This window comes from Etheostoma spectabile, unplaced genomic scaffold, assembly GCF_008692095.1.
Source record: "Etheostoma spectabile isolate EspeVRDwgs_2016 unplaced genomic scaffold, UIUC_Espe_1.0 scaffold00018343, whole genome shotgun sequence".
Classification (NCBI taxonomy): Eukaryota; Metazoa; Chordata; class Actinopteri; order Perciformes; family Percidae; genus Etheostoma; species Etheostoma spectabile.
Genome location: NW_022604216.1, coordinates 24381 through 40352, shown reverse-complemented (window position 1 = coordinate 40352; position 15972 = coordinate 24381). Strand labels below are relative to the sequence as shown.

General features: G+C 39.1%; 1 long non-coding RNA gene and 2 other non-coding genes across 3 annotated transcripts; 2 read left to right on the top strand and 1 right to left on the bottom strand.

The window, feature by feature from the left end:
- The first annotated feature begins 467 nt into the window (after nt 1-467).
- LOC116680164 (uncharacterized) lies at nt 468-2282 on the top strand. Its single transcript, XR_004329651.1, has 3 exons — nt 468-557; nt 855-1020; nt 1696-2282. It is a non-coding gene; the product is annotated as an uncharacterized LOC116680164 (long non-coding RNA).
- Nucleotides 2283-6542: 4260 nt separating this feature from the next.
- On the top strand, nt 6543-6614 carry trnaw-cca (transfer RNA tryptophan (anticodon CCA)). The gene has a single exon. It is a non-coding gene; the product is annotated as a tRNA-Trp (tRNA).
- Nucleotides 6615-10941: 4327 nt separating this feature from the next.
- trnaa-cgc (transfer RNA alanine (anticodon CGC)) lies at nt 10942-11013 on the bottom strand. The gene has a single exon. It is a non-coding gene; the product is annotated as a tRNA-Ala (tRNA).
- Nucleotides 11014-15972: the final 4959 nt, after the last annotated feature.

The following is a 15972-nucleotide window of genomic DNA, read 5'->3' as shown; positions in this document are numbered from 1 at the left end:
TAGCTCTAGTTCTGGTGGAAAATTCAGTGCCTCCAGCATTATGGAGTGCAGTTTTTTGCCTTAGCTTCAGGGTTTGGCCACTTAAAACCATCGTGATGTCCAGCAAAGATTTGCCTCAGTGCCTTACTTTGCAGTAGTATTATTGCTTTCTACCATGGTTTATGGTGGAAAAGAAAAGTATGTATTTCCAAGCCCCTTGAACTTAAATTTGACAGATTGTTAAACAAATTATTTAAGGACTCTTTATAATGACATAGTGATTAACTTTTAATACATCACATAACATTCTGTGTTATTCTAACAATATAAGAGTTACCTACATTATACTGGTTACCTGCATACTAATGCATGCATTTTTTTATCTTGTTGTAATTGTATTTATAACCCCATGCATGCACTTTAAAAAATAATTTTTCATCATTTCAAATGTAGAACAACAACCAGTGACTGGAACAACTGAGAGAGATGGAGGAAGAAGAAAGCTGGAAGAAGGCTTGACCCCATGACCCACAGGAGCACATGATCCCTTTCAACAATCTATCCTCATACAACAAAAAGTATGTACAGGTATACGTTTTGCAACCTGTGTACTCAAGAATTAGAAATATTCTGTAGACATGTGAAAAAACATCACTAACGGCAAACTATAGGTTTTCTTGTGGAAATGAGCAATGTCCCACTTCCTTTAAACAGGAACCACAAACACATACGTGTGTGTGTGTGTGTGTGTGTGTGTGTGTGTGTGTGTGTGAGTGAGTGTGAGTGTGTGTGTGTGTGTGTGTGTGTGAATAAGGGCTGTATTTAAAGATGACTGCTCTTGATTATGAAAATCTTAAACCTGTTTTTCTTTTAAGATTCTTCTTAAGGATCAACCCAGATGAGGGCACCAAGTGCACTGCTACTGTGGGTACAAGCTACAAGACGGGAAGAGTCGTCCAAAGAAAGGTGACGAGTATGTGCTCCAGAGTCACCACCTTCCTCCAACAGCTCACCGAATTTGAGTGGATGACATCAAACTAGGTAAGCATTTTCTTGTGTGATGTAAAATAGTTAACATCAGAAAATGATTACACAGTACAATGAAGTGGTGCGGCTACGTACCCTTCCTGCTCCAACAATGACATAACTAAATCATCCTGAATTTACCACTTGTGTAAGTAGAGGTCACAGTTATGCAGCAAAAGCTACAAAGTGTTGTTTTAATTTTAGTTAAAGTTTTCTTACGTTTTTTTTTGTATAAGTGACTGATAAGAATAACAATCTTTGAAGTTGGTCCAGTACTGAGCGAGAACACTGTGACCTGCAGCTTTCAAACCGGGTTCTAATGTAATCATATAGGGCAAATGTGCGTCGTCAATTTCGTCCACTAAAAGTTCTGTTTTTGCCACTGATGGTGTCAACATATTATTTTAAGTTTCTGACACCCTTTGGAAAGGATCCTAACAGAGATTGACCTTTTACTTAAAGAGGAAGATCCTTAGTTAGATCAGTTTTGTGAAACGGCTCCAAAATCATCATCACCAAACCCATCGACAGACAGCAAAAGAAAGTAGAAAGAACCTTTGAATTATCTGGGGACTTCACTACTGGTGACTTATTTTGTATACTGTCATATTCTGTTTTTTGCACAAGTTTTAAGTTTGTTAACAGTTTAGATGAGAGAAACTCATGATCATTTCTCTGCTTCTCATACAGTCCAGTATGGACCACCTCACCAGAGCATCTCTGGATTGGAGGCTCCATCTTGGCCTCTCTGTCCGCCTTCCAGAAGATGTGGATCAGCAAGCAAGAGTACCATGGGTCCGGCCTTCACAAATCCTTCTAAGCAGACTGTGCCTCCTTCCAAAGCCCAACAACTTCAGCTTTGTGGTAACAACCACACCACATTTTGTATACATTTGCAAATACAGGTTATTTAGTTTTCTTCGGGATTTAAAATGTTCAATTCGTTTTGAGAGTCAATTCAAATGGTAACTACATTGTTCAGACTTGTATTCGCCTCTGAATGCTGCCCAGTGTTTTGGCGCATATTTAGACATCGTTTTAGTATCACTTGTATGTCAATTTTCTGTTCTTTTGCACTTTCAGAGTTAAAAAATATCTTGTTCCTGATGTTTTTACCTGAAAATAAAAATGTATTACTTTTGTACATGGGCTAAAGTCAATTATTTGGAATTTATTAAATTCAATAGAATTTATGTAAAATATTTAAAATTGTTTGTACAGCCAATGCCAAATAGTGTAAAACATTGTGAACCACAATTACAATAAAACTATAATACAGCAAGACAATTCAGTATTATTTAGCAAATTGTAATTATAATATGATTACTGTAAGGGTATCATACAGTAAAACTAAGTTACAGTAAGGGTACTTTTTCTACTGTAAAACTAAGGTACAGTAAGGGTATTATACTGTAAAACTAAGTTACAGTAAGGGTATTATACTGTAAAAAACATGTACGGTTATGATACTGTAATCGTGTAGTTACAGTAACTTACTGGCAACACGTTGCCAGTAAGTTACCGCAAAAATACAATAAAAAGTCTAACAGTGAAGGCAGCATCAAAAAGGAAGGTCTTCAGCCGTGATTTAAAAGAACTGAGAGTAGCAGCGGATCTACAGGTTTCTGGGAGTTTATTCCAGATATGAGGAGCATAGAAACTGAAAGCTGCTTCACCCTGTTTAGTTCTGACTCTGGGGACAGAAAGTAGACCTGTCCCAGATGACCTGAGAGGTCACACACACACAAGGTGGTGTGACACTATGGGCTTTTTTTTTTCAGACTTGTTTTTAGTTTTGCTGAAGCACATTCATGATCCCTAATACCTTTCTAAACCACTTACCCTGGTCCCTGACCCCTGCCCCCAGAGCTGGTAGCTCTGTTCCTCAGCGGAGCAGGTCGGGCCCTCTGCTCTGGCTCTGACTGGAGCGTCGGCGGATTCAGACGAGGAGGCCTCAAAGACCAACTGCTTTCGCAGCATCTGGTCCTAGTCTTCTGGCAGCGAGGCCTCCAAAGACCAACTGCTTTCGCAGCGCCTAGTCTCTGCCGAAGCCGCTGGCCTCCAGCTGCCCGGAGCAGGACCCTGAACTTAAAGACTCAACATGGCTTGTACTTATAAGGTCCTCTATGGACGTTTTGTGACCTCACTCATGAGGTCATCGTGAACTCACAGCTGATTGGCCAGTAGTTCTTTAGATGTGTTATAGAATGCTGTGATGTCATACACCGTAGACAATTCCAGTCAATAAGACTTATCTCATTTTATTTTTATTTATTTTTGAGGGATGAAAACAAAATATATTGTAATACATTATGAGAATATACACATCACACTATAAATGTGTAAATTAATTTAACGTGTATAGAGCAGAGATATTTTTACCTGTAGGTCGGTAACTAGGAGTTTATTAAACCAAAACTAGAGCTGTGATGGTTGGAGAAGTGAAAAGACGACCCAAAACGGCTTTTCATAGTTTTATTTAGTTTCTTTCGACTTTGAATGAAGTGCGTGTTTTACGATGCTAAAATTAATGTTTATTTACATGGAGTCTGATGGATTTAGCAATTTTAATTACGTGGATTTTTTTATGTTTAAAAAAGAATCTTACTCTTCAACAGAAAGGTCAACCTCCTTAAAATCCTTTCCATAAAGTTGTCAAAAATTTAGAATAATAATCAGAGCCTCTCAGTGGCAAAACAAGCACTTTTGGAGTATCCGGTACGGATAAAGCACTTTTGCCGAGTACAAGTATTATCCGAGTAATATGAGTCAATATCCGTGCTCGGATTGAATAAAACTCCTCAACTGGCCGCGCAGCGTTCTGTGATAATCACAGCCCCCCCCCCCCCGCCTACAAACCCGCTCGGATCAATCACACACACACAGAACATGGAGAAATGCGCTCTCTCTCTCTCTCGCTCTCTCTCTCTCTCTCTCTCTGGTCTGCGGATCTGTTCAGCTTCAGGTTTGTTTTTAACTTTGGTTTGTAGTCCTTACATAGTAACCAGTAGATTTCTGGTGAACGTGGGGTTTGTAGTCCTTACATAGTAACCAGTAGATTTCTGGTGAACGTGGGGTTTGTAGTCCTTACATAGTAACCAGTAGATTTCTGGTGAACGTGGGGTTTGTAGTCCTTACATAGTAACCAGTAGATTTCTGGTGAACGTGGGGTTTGTAGTCCTTACATAGTAACCAGTAGATTTCTGGTGAACGTGGGTTTCAGACATGCTGCTTGGTTTAAATGCAACTCCAGTTGCGTCTCTGCCATCGGAGATTTTTTTTTTTTAACTGTCAGCTGACTCACACACACACACACATTTCACACATACCTGGTGTGGAAATAAAAAAAAACAAAAAAAGAACCAAAAACAAAAAAAAATCACACTGATCATAAAAAAATAAAAAGTTAAAAAAAGAAAGTTATATTGAGTATGAAAACTCTTGTTCATTACATTTTACTTCATAATTGCAACCACATGTGTTGTATTCATTGTTGCAAAACGTTCTGTATATAGTTTGTTTGTTACCATGACAACACCATTGATCTGAAGCTCGATGCTGTCATGTAAATAGTTTTCAAATCAGCAATAAATATAACAATTTTTGATCAACTCATATCAATTGCATGCTTAAATAACATACCGGTTAAAGCCCCGCCCATTTCAAGAGAACCCGACCCACTTCCGGGTTAAATCTGACCATTTCCGGTTTAGGCCCCGCCCAGTCCGAGTACGGATCCGGATACAGATAATTCATGTGGTAAACAGATACAGATACAGATAATGCTGTACTCGCTCATCCCTAGTGTATATGCATTTATCAAAACAAAAGTTGATGTTTATAAATTTATCAAAACAAAAGTTGATGTGTATATGCATTAATTAAAAAGAAAGTTAATGTGTTTATGCATTAATCTAAAAGGAAGTTGATGTGTATATTTATTGATCAGTAGACCTCGTGGCACAACGGTAGCGTGTCTGACTCCAGATCAGAAAGTTGTGTGTTCAAATTACGTTGGGATCAAAAGTTTAGGGGGGGGCAGTAGATCATTCGGTTGGGAACCAGAGGGTTGCTGGTTTAAATCCCCATGTGGACCAAAGTGTGGGTTGGTGGCTGGAGAGATGCCACTTCACCTCCTGGGCACTGCCAAGTGCTCTGAAGCAAGGCACTGAACCCCCAAACCGCTCAGGGTGTTGGACCACTTCGATATGTCAGTTTAAATAACCCTTTTGTTGTAAGAGAAATTGTTTAATTTGTTATGAATCTATTTTGTAATTTTACACGTTTAAAAATATCATAATTTATATCGAAATTGCAGTTTTCATAATCAATATTGCAATATCACATTTTGTCAATATCGTGCCGCCCTAGTGTGTGTGTGAGTGTGTGTGTGTGTGTCTGTGTCTGTGTGTCTGTGTGGTGTGTGTGTGTGTGTGTGTGTGTGTGTGTGTGTGTGTGTGAGTGAGAGAGAGAGAGAGACAAATAAAAAAAGCTTTAAGTAGACTCTAATAATATCCAGTATCTAATCATTTTGTTTCTATAATTTAAATTAAAATATCTGACTTCACTGCCACTATCTGTTTCTGCTTCTCTATTAAATGTCCCCGTGTTTCTCCATTTTCAGGGATTATGTTCCCAGGTTTGATCTCAGACGTCTGGTAACTTTATATCATATCAGAATATTCTATTACTACCCACTATGAATATTAAAATACACCTAACCATGTATCCTGTATCATAGCTACATGTATGACCTTTGCAGCAAAAGAACGTGTGAAAATCAGTTTGGTATTCAGTGAGGTTGATTGGTTGTTTAGAGGCTAAAAACAGGTTTAAACTAACTGTCCCTGTTTAAGGCTGTTGGGTGCTAACTCTAGCAGGAGGATAACACGGGGTAGACACCACCGATTGGTTTCATTTCTCTCTCCACTGACAGACCTCCTAATGAACAAACTACAGAGCTACGTGTTAAAATTGACTGGAATTCTCCTTTAAGGAAAAGTCCATCTGCTTTGAAAAGATGTCTCAATGCACCTCTCCATATTTCCTGACATTTGCCGTTACAATCAGATATGTCACTGTAAAAAATAGAACGTTGGCACATGTAGGGAGCTGCGTTGGGAACCGGAGGGTCGCCAGTTCAAGTCCCCATGCGGACCAAATTACGGAGTGTGGTTGGATGCTACGTCACATCCTGGGAACTGCCAGGTACCCCCCCCCCAACCGCTCAAGGCGCTGGTCCAGCTGGTAGCCCACTCACTCTGACATCTCTCCATTAGTGCTTGAATAGATTGTGTGTGTGTGTGTGTGTGTGTGTGAACAAAATGTACACAGAGTGTAAATTGTAATTTCCCCACTGGGGATCAATAAATATTATAGATTAAATTATATTCATCAAAAAGAAAGATGATGTGTGTATGTATTATTCAAAAAGAACATATAGGTATATAATGTATAGGCATATGTGTATATGCCTTAAAAAGAACAGATGTGCATTAATCAAAAGGAAACATGATGTGTACATGCATTAATCAGTAGACCTCGTGGCGCAATGGTAGCGTGTCTGACTCCAGATCAGAAGGTTGCGTGTTCAAATCACGTCGGGGTCAGATGTCCTTACTGCAGTTCTCTCACGTGTGCATGAATAGGTCCTGTGTGTGTGTATTACAGCCCTGTGTGTGTGTAATAAACAGAGTGTAAATTGTAATTTCCCCACTGAGGATCATTAAATTATATTAATCAATAAGAAAGATGATGTGTATATGCATTAAATGGTGTAGATGGAACATCGTAAGCACCTTTGATCCGCATTAAAGGATCAAAAGCATTCCTTTGATGTGCCAACATTCTATTTTTTACAGTGACATATCTGATTGGTGGAACTCCCTGTTACCATGGAAATGTTCACTGCACCTGCAAACTCACCAACAGCCCTATTTCATGCTACTTTGACAAATTCTATGCTTTTCAGAATTTACATAAACACATTTTAAGTTTCTAAAATAAAAATAACTGTTAAAGAGATTATAAAACATCTATTAAGTTGTTCAAATTCAGCTTCATTAAATTAACCCATTAAGTTTCCGCATAATGCATCAGTACTAATATCAAATTCCATTGTAGGTGCTTTCTGCATATTTTTCATCATTGACACTTAGGTAAATATATGTATCAGATAGCGGACCCAACTGAATGTGTAAGGATGTAAAATTATCTACTTAGTCACTCCACATTTTCATCTCAACAGAGTTGTGGGCTACACTGTGTTTTAATTGCTTTAAATATGCTAGTTTCATGTTTCTGTTTTATGTGATAAATGTGCTGGTTTTACTGTAAAGTGTCATTGAGTAGCCTACCATGTAAAGCAATATATAAATAAAATGTATTATTATTTAGCCTTTGTCTTAAAAGGGAGCTGAGGGAATTAATGTTCCTCAGGAAATGGACCCTAAGGACTTTAGTATGAAGGTAAATATGGTGCAAAAGTGAGAGCGCGCAGATGCGATGTGAGCACTTGTAAAATATGACTTGAGAGCGCGTAGATGCGATGTGAGCACTTGCAGAATAGGATTTGAGAGCTTGTAGCAAAACATCTGTACTCGTATTTTTTTTTTCCCCCACTTGATTCACTTTTTCCAGTACAACCACAACTCAGTGATTACAACCTCTCGAATCTGTCGCTGCAGTGTGCTCTCTCGCATCACACAGCGGCGAGTCTGCGCTCTCGATTTTTGCAACACTTCGTACGGTACATTTGGTGCAAAACTACTTTGTACTTGAAGCTGTGGAGATGTGAGAGAGCAGAGGGGGGCGGGGCGGGATAAACCAATCGCCAATCAGAAGACAAAGCGCTCTTTTCTGTTCTTCTTCATGTCGGCAGCAATCCACAATGGCCCAACAAGCCAGGGTAAGTTTATTTCAAAAGCTTCGTTTTGGTAACGTTACTGCGATTAACGAGTAAATAAATGATGACACCGACATCTCACATTCATAATAACGTGTTACGTTAGTAACAAAATAAGAGTCGATAAATGTACTTTGGCTAACATTAGCTAGCTCTAATTAGTAATGTTACTGTAGCTAGCTAGCTAAATGACGACGCTGTAGCGGAAATGTCCGTCATTTATTAGCATTATGCTAACACGGGAATTTGTGCTTTTATTTTTATAATTTGCAGTTTGCTAACTTTTGCTAACATCCTAAGGGGTATGGCTGTCGATGGCAATTGTTTATTGTGTTTAGATATGCCAAATTGAAATTATATTAGTGATTATGTTTAGTCAAGCTATGCAGCTGTCATTTGTTGCCATAACAACTCCAAACATCCTGGGCAGTGGCCGTCTAAAGGCAGAGGAAATAAATACGCTTTATACGTTTATGATTATGCTTTTTTTGTTATTGGCAGTAATACATGTTCTATTTTAATTTCTTTTGTTTGTTTAAGCAAAAATGTTTTATAATAATAGAGGTGTGGTTTGATTGATTGATTGATTGATTGATATCTTTATTTCGAACATGCAAGAGAAAGTGTATACAAATAAAATAATAATAAAAAGAAATAATAAAACAAAAAAATTAGAGAGAAACATAACAAACAAAGTATCCTTCTTTAACTCTATTACATGTGCGAAAAGGAGTAGGAAGAAGTAAAACTTATGTACTCCTACCCCTTTAATTCTTGCATTGCTTTACAATATTTATAATTATGTTGCTATATATATATATATATATATACACACATACCTACACAAATACATACACACACACACATGTACATATACACACAATTACAGATACATACATATATACATACATACATAGCCACATACATATACACATACACACACACATATACATATATATATATATATATACACATATACATACACACACATATATATACATATATACACACATACATACATACATACACACACACACACCTACCCTCATATATATATATAAATAATAAACAAAACAAAAACACAAACAAAACTTTCTACAGTGCTTCTTTATACTTTCTAAAACTAATTTCTTTGTACATTTTTTTGAAAAGGAATATGTTTGGGCATTGCTTTAGGTTCTCATTTAGTTTGTTCCACAATTTAACTCCGCGCATTGATAAACATAATCTTTTCCTTGATGTTCTACATCTATTAATCTTAAAATTTCCTCTTCCCCTTAAATCGTACCCTCCCTCCCTTTCAGTGAACATCTTTTGAATATTCCCAGGCAATAGGCTATTTCTTGCTTTGAACATGAATACTGCAGTTTGATATTTAATTAAATCATGGTATTTTAGCAATTTAGACATTAGAAATAATGAATTTGTATGATCCCGAAATCCGGCATTGTGAATGATTCTTATTGCTCTTTTTTGCATAATGACTAGTGGCTGTAGTGAGTGTTGATAAGTGTTTCCCCAAACCTCTACACAGTAATTCAAATAAGGTAACAGTAGTGAGCAGTATAGGATGTGAAGTGATTTGGGTTCCAGAATGTGCTTAGCTCTTGCTAGGACTGAAATACTTCTACTTATTTCATCCATAAAAGAAGAAACTACAGTGTTCCTACCTCCTGTCAGTGTAATACAATACAGTACAAATACTACACTACAGGTGATAAATACTGTAAATAGAAACTGTAAAACATGTATGTTTAAAGTGCTTGGTGTGCTGTCTACCAGTCAGATTAGCACAGGAGGTAATATCTGTTGCAGCTCTTTTAAAGACTCTACCATAATACCTGCTGGAGATGCCAGGTCCTCATACATGTAAAGCATGAGCTCTACCACTGAGCTACATCCCCTGAAGATTTTGAAATTCTTTTGACTTTTTTCTGAGATAGACATAGACTATCTTTATTAATCCTTTTGGGATGACTCCCGCAAGGAAATTGAAATATGCGGTGGCTTGAAATCAAACCTGGGCAAAATGCTTGCAATGCTATGGTATAAATCCTAGTCGAAAAGTAACACACCTGTTGCCTTTCTGCTGGACAATACAACGTTCACTGCAAATCTTGTAAGACAGATTGATAAGAAATACATTGGTGGAGACTGGTTGCTTCCAGTACCTATACACAATATTGTTTATGAAGGCACATCTGCGAGTTCGTATACTGTGATGTGTCATTAGTTTGCTACCACGCGTAAAGAATGGCTCTCGTTGTCAACAGGATTTGAACCTGCGCAGGGAGACCCCAATGGATATCTAGTCCATCGCCGTAACCGCTCGGCCACGACAACCTGTAAAGCAGCGCTATACCTGTTTGCACAAATGTACATAAACTTTTCAATTGGTTACTAGGAGTTCCCAGAAACTGGCAAAGGGAAAATCATAGTGCACTGCCTGTGTCTGTGGATCCTCGTGGAGGCAGCTTGATTGATTGATATGCTCCCTTATTTGTGCCATAGCAGAGATCTAATGTTTTGGGACAACACAATTTTCACTAAAAATCTTGTAACACATCTGGGCATTGAGACTCAAAATACGCTCTACCACTGAGCTGCAGCCCCTAAAGATTTTCAGATTTTTTTTTACTTTTTTGTGAGATCACTAAATAAGAGAAGAGAAGAAACCTGGGTGGAATATGTAATGTTAATGTTGTTTATGGCTTCAAAACCTAGTGGTGGCTGGAAATCAGACCATGGCAAAATGCTTGTACTGCTATTGTATAAATCATAGATAAACAGTAACATCACTCATAGAAAGCTACTGCAATGGCTGGGAGTCAAAACCAACTGCGTGGAAGGTAGCTACACTGACCAACATCACTGGGAAATGCACTGCTCACTGCAAATCATGCAACACATCTGGTCATTGAGACTGATTTCTGCATTAACTGCCAGGAACGCAAGAAGGTTACTACAACCTACACCATCTTGCTATTCAAATTTGTTCAAACCTTCTCAATTGCTGAGACAGTAACACTTGTTGGAGATGCCAGGAATTGAACCCGGGGCCTCATACATGCGAAGCATGCGCTCTACCACTGAGCTACATCCCCTGAAGCTATTCAGCTTTCAAACATGTTTGTCAGTAGTCTTTTTCTCTGCTGGGGTTGTGTGTGTGTTGGTCTTCTTGTGACGCACACCCACCGCCATCATAGTCACGGTGGTGGTGGTTGTCGTCGTCGTGTTCGTCGCGGGCCTCTTGTGGGTTTTCTCGTTTTTGTACCTTGGCTTCAGCGGAGACATTGCGAGCGACACCGCCGCTCACGAGAATCCGATGCAGCTTCAACTCCAGAGTCAAACAACGGGCCATGCTGCAGCTACTCCCCGGCTGTGCCGAGCCACGTGCAACAAGTGCACAGGTCCAAAACAAGATGACGTGAAAAAAAATGACGACAACAAGAAGACAAATGTGTCTAAAGTGTATATTTTGTGTGTGTGTGTGTGTAATAAAAATAATTAGTAGACTGATGTCAAGCCTTTAGTTTTCTTTTTTAACCTCCCTTTCCATTCGCCTTTGCCTTTCCTGTTTTTACTACAACTACAAGCCACTGGCCAGAATCCCGGGGACTCAAAGGCAGGACGATGCGAGGGTAGCAGAACTAATCAGACCGATTGAGTGTACCACCAATGTCAAAGGTCCCTGGGACCCGAAGGACAATGTCGCGGGTCCTAGGGACCCGAAGGACAAGGCCACGGGTCCACGTGACCCGAAAGGACAATGCCACGGGTCCCAAGGACCCATAAGGCCATTGCCACGGGTCCCTGGAACTCGAAGGACAACATCAAGGGTCCCCAGGGACTCAAAGGCAGGACGATGCGAGGGTAGCAGAACTAATACGACCGATTGAGTGTACCACGGGTCCCTGGGACCCAAAGGACAATGTCAAGGGTGCCTGTGACCTGAAGGACAATGCCACGGGTCCCAAGGACCCATAAGGCCAATGCCACAGGTCCCTGGTACCCGAAGGACAACGTCAAGGGTCCCCGGGACCCAAAGGACAATGACACAGGTCCTTGGGACCCAAAGGACAACTTCACGGGTCCCCGGGACCCAAACGACAACGTCATGGGTCCCCGGGACCCGTAGGACAACGTCAAGGGTCCCTGGGACCCGAAAAGGAACGTCAACGGTCCCCAGGACCCAAACGACAACGTTGTGGGTCCCAGGGACCCAAAGGACAATGCTACGACTCCCTGGAACCCAAAGTACAACGCCACGGGTCCCCGGGGACCCGAAGGACAACACTATGGGTAAAACTGCATGGGTCCCCAGGATCCGAAGCACAACAGAAGGGTTAAGAAGTGCCTGGCTAGCTTAGTCGGTAGAGCATGAGACTCTTAATCTCAGGGTCGTGGGTTTCAAGCCCCACGTTGGGCGGTTGTGTTTTAGAGAGTGGGAATGCATGAGTTCTGCACCATATAAAGTGGCTGTATTTGGGTGGATCGGCTGTCAATCGCAAGATTAGCAGTTCTATCTACTAAAATGTGCTTGCATTCTACGATCATGGCCTGTGCTGACCTCCTGTTCCTCAGATCAAACTAAAGTGTGGTGACAATGCATGTTCAAATTCTAAAACTTCAACCTATTGTTCTAGAACTGCAGCTTAACATTCTAGAACTACAATGTAGCATTTTAGAACTGTAATTAACATTGTAGGACCGCAACTCTTAAAATTCTTCAACTTCAACCTATTGTTCCAGAACTGCAACTTAACATTCCAGAACTGCAGGTTTACATTCTTGAAGTTTGACCTAACATTCTAGATCGACAGCTTAACATTATAGAAATTAAACCTAACATTTTAAACTACAACACAGCATTGTAGAACTGTAAGTAACATTTTAGGACCATAACTCTTAAAATTCTAAAACTACAACCTATTTTCTAGAACTCCAACCTAACATTCCAGAACTGCAGCTTAACATTCTCGAACTTAAACCTAACATTCTAGAACTAAATATTAACATTCTAGAACTCAAACCTAACGTTCAAGAACTGCAACTTACCATTCTAGAACTAAAATGTAACCTTTTAGAACTGTAAGTAACATTTTGGGACTGCAACTTACAAATATTCTAAAACTTCAACCTATTGTTCTTGAATTGCAACTTTACATTTTATAATGGCAGCTTAACATTCTAGATATACAACATAACATTGTAGAACTGTAGGTAACATTTCAGGACCATGACTCTAAAAATTCTAAAACTACAACCTATTGTTCTACAACTGCAATTTAACATTCCAGAACTGCAGCTTAACATTCTTGAATTTAAACCTAACATTCTAGAACTGAATATTAACATTCTAGAACTCAAACCTAAAATTCTAGAACTACAACATAGCATTGTAAAACTGTAAGTAACATTTTAGGACCATAACTCTTAATATTCAAAAACTACATCATGAGACTCTTAATCTCAGGGTCGTGGGTTCGAGCCCCATGTTGGGCTGTGGTATTTTAGAGAGTGGGAATGCCTGAGTTCTGCACCGTATAATGTGGCTGTATTGGGGCAGATCGTCTGTCAATTGCAAGATTAGCAGTTCCATCCCAGTGTAAAAATCCCTGAAATTTACCAGACTAAAATGTGCCTGCATTCTACAATCATGGTCTGTGCTGACCTCCTGTTCCTCAGATCAAACTAAAGTCTGGTGACAATGCATGTTCAAATTCTAAAACTTCAACCTATTGTTCTACAACCTAACATTCCAGAACTGCAACTTAAAAGAAAGTTGATGTGTATTTGCATTAATCCAAAATAAAGTTGATGTGTATATGCATTAATCTAAAGAAAGTTGATGTGTATATGCATTAGTAAGTAGACCTTGTGGCGCAACGGCAAAAATATCAGAAAACATATCGATATTGCAGTATTTATAATCAATATTGCAATATCACATTTTGTCAATATCGTGCAGCCCTAGTGTGTGTGTGTGTGTGTGTCTATGTGTGTGTCTGTGTGTCTGTGTGTCTGTGTGTGTATATGTGTGTGGGGAGTGGGACTGCTAAATGTCAAGGGCTGGGAGGAGATGGATGCAGAACAACGTGGTAGTACAGTGTGTTTGTGTGTGTGTGTGTGTGTGTGTGTGTGTGTGTGTGGGTGTGAGAGAGAGAGACAAATATAAAAAGCTTCAAGTAGACTCTAATAATATAATCATATTGTTTCTTCTACTTATTAAATTATCTGACTTTACTGCCACTATCTGTTTCTTCTACTCTACCATATTTATAGTGTGTGATTTGCAAAATACCAATCATAGCCTACATCACATAAAAAACTACCTCTGCTCGTCAGCGCCAGTCGATGCAGCATCTGCTCTTTATATGTCTATGGTCATAACTGCCTCAGAGAGGCATAACAAACATCACAAGTTTCATGTTTATAGCATTTACTGTGGCAGACATATTGCAATTTTCCCACTGAAATGCATTGAGTTTTTACAAAAAAACAATAAATGTGGATTATAGCGCCCCCTAAGGGCCAATCTTCACCGAATTTGGTACAGCGCCTAAAGAAAAAGTGTGTATGCATCTCCTGATCACAGCACATCATACTGTACTGATATTTGGAACATAACTGACAAAAAAGTTATACATTTGAAGGAACAATGTGAGAGAAGTGAATGTACTCCTTCCCCATCACAATCCAGCTCTACTAAACAGAAACAGTTCAGTAAAAGTAGTTTTAGCTCTGCTGTAAAGTGGGACTTACCTCTTTGTGTGTGTGTATGTGTGTGTGTGTGTGTGTGTGTGTGTGTGTGTGTGTGTGTGTGTGTGGCTTGTTAAAGGAGAATGATCGTCAATTTCAACACGTAGCTCTGTAGTTTGTACATTAGGAGGTCTGTCAGTGGAGAGAGAAATGAAACCAATCGGTGGTGTCTACCCCGTGTTATCCTCCTGCTAGAGTTAGCACCCAACAGGCTCAAACAGGGACAGTTAGTTTAAACCTGTTTTTAGCCTCTAAACAACCAACAAGCTCACTGAATCCCAAACTGATTTTCACACGTTCTTTTGCTGCAAAGGTCATACATGTAGCTATGACACAGGACACATGGTTAGGCGTATTTTAATATTCATAATGGGCTTAACAGTAATAGAATATTCTGATATGATATAAAGTCACCAGACGTCTGAGATCAAAACTGGGAACATAATCCCTGAAAATGGAGAAACATGGGGACATTTCCAGTTTGACTATCAATCTGATTGAAAAACCTAATGTTGTGTCTTTAAAAATAGAACAGGGACAGAGGTAGTTTTTGATGTGATGTAGGCTATGATTGGTATTATGCAAATCATACACTATAAATATGGTAGAGTAGAAGAAACAGATAGTGGCAGTAAAGTCAGATATTTTAATAAATGGAAGAAACAATATGATTATATTATTAGAGTCTACTTGAAGCTTTTTATATTTGTCTCTCTCACACACACACACACACACACATACACACACACTGTACTACCACGTTGTTCTGCATCCATCTCCTCCTAGCCCTTGACATTTAGCAGCCCCACTCCCAACACACACAGCCCCACACACACACACACACACACACAGACACACACACACACGCACACACACACTAGGGCTGCACGATATTGACAAAATGTGATATTGCAATATTGATTATGAATACTGCAATATTGATATGCTTTCTGATATTTTTAAACATCTGTAAAATTACAAAAAAGATTCATAACAAATTAAACAAGTTTTCTTACAACAAACGTTTTTTTCTACTGACTGTCTGTCGTTGTGCCACAAGGTCTACTTACTAATGCATATATATATCAACTTTCTTTTTGATTAATGCATATACACATCAACTTTATTTTGGATTAATGCATATACACATCAACTTTCTTTTAAGCTACAGTTCTAGAACAACAGGTTGAAGTTCTAGAATTTGAACATGCATTGTCACCAGACTTTAGTTTGATCTGAGGAACAGGAGGTCAGCACAGGCCATGATCGTAGAATGAAAAATTTCAGGGATTTTTACACTG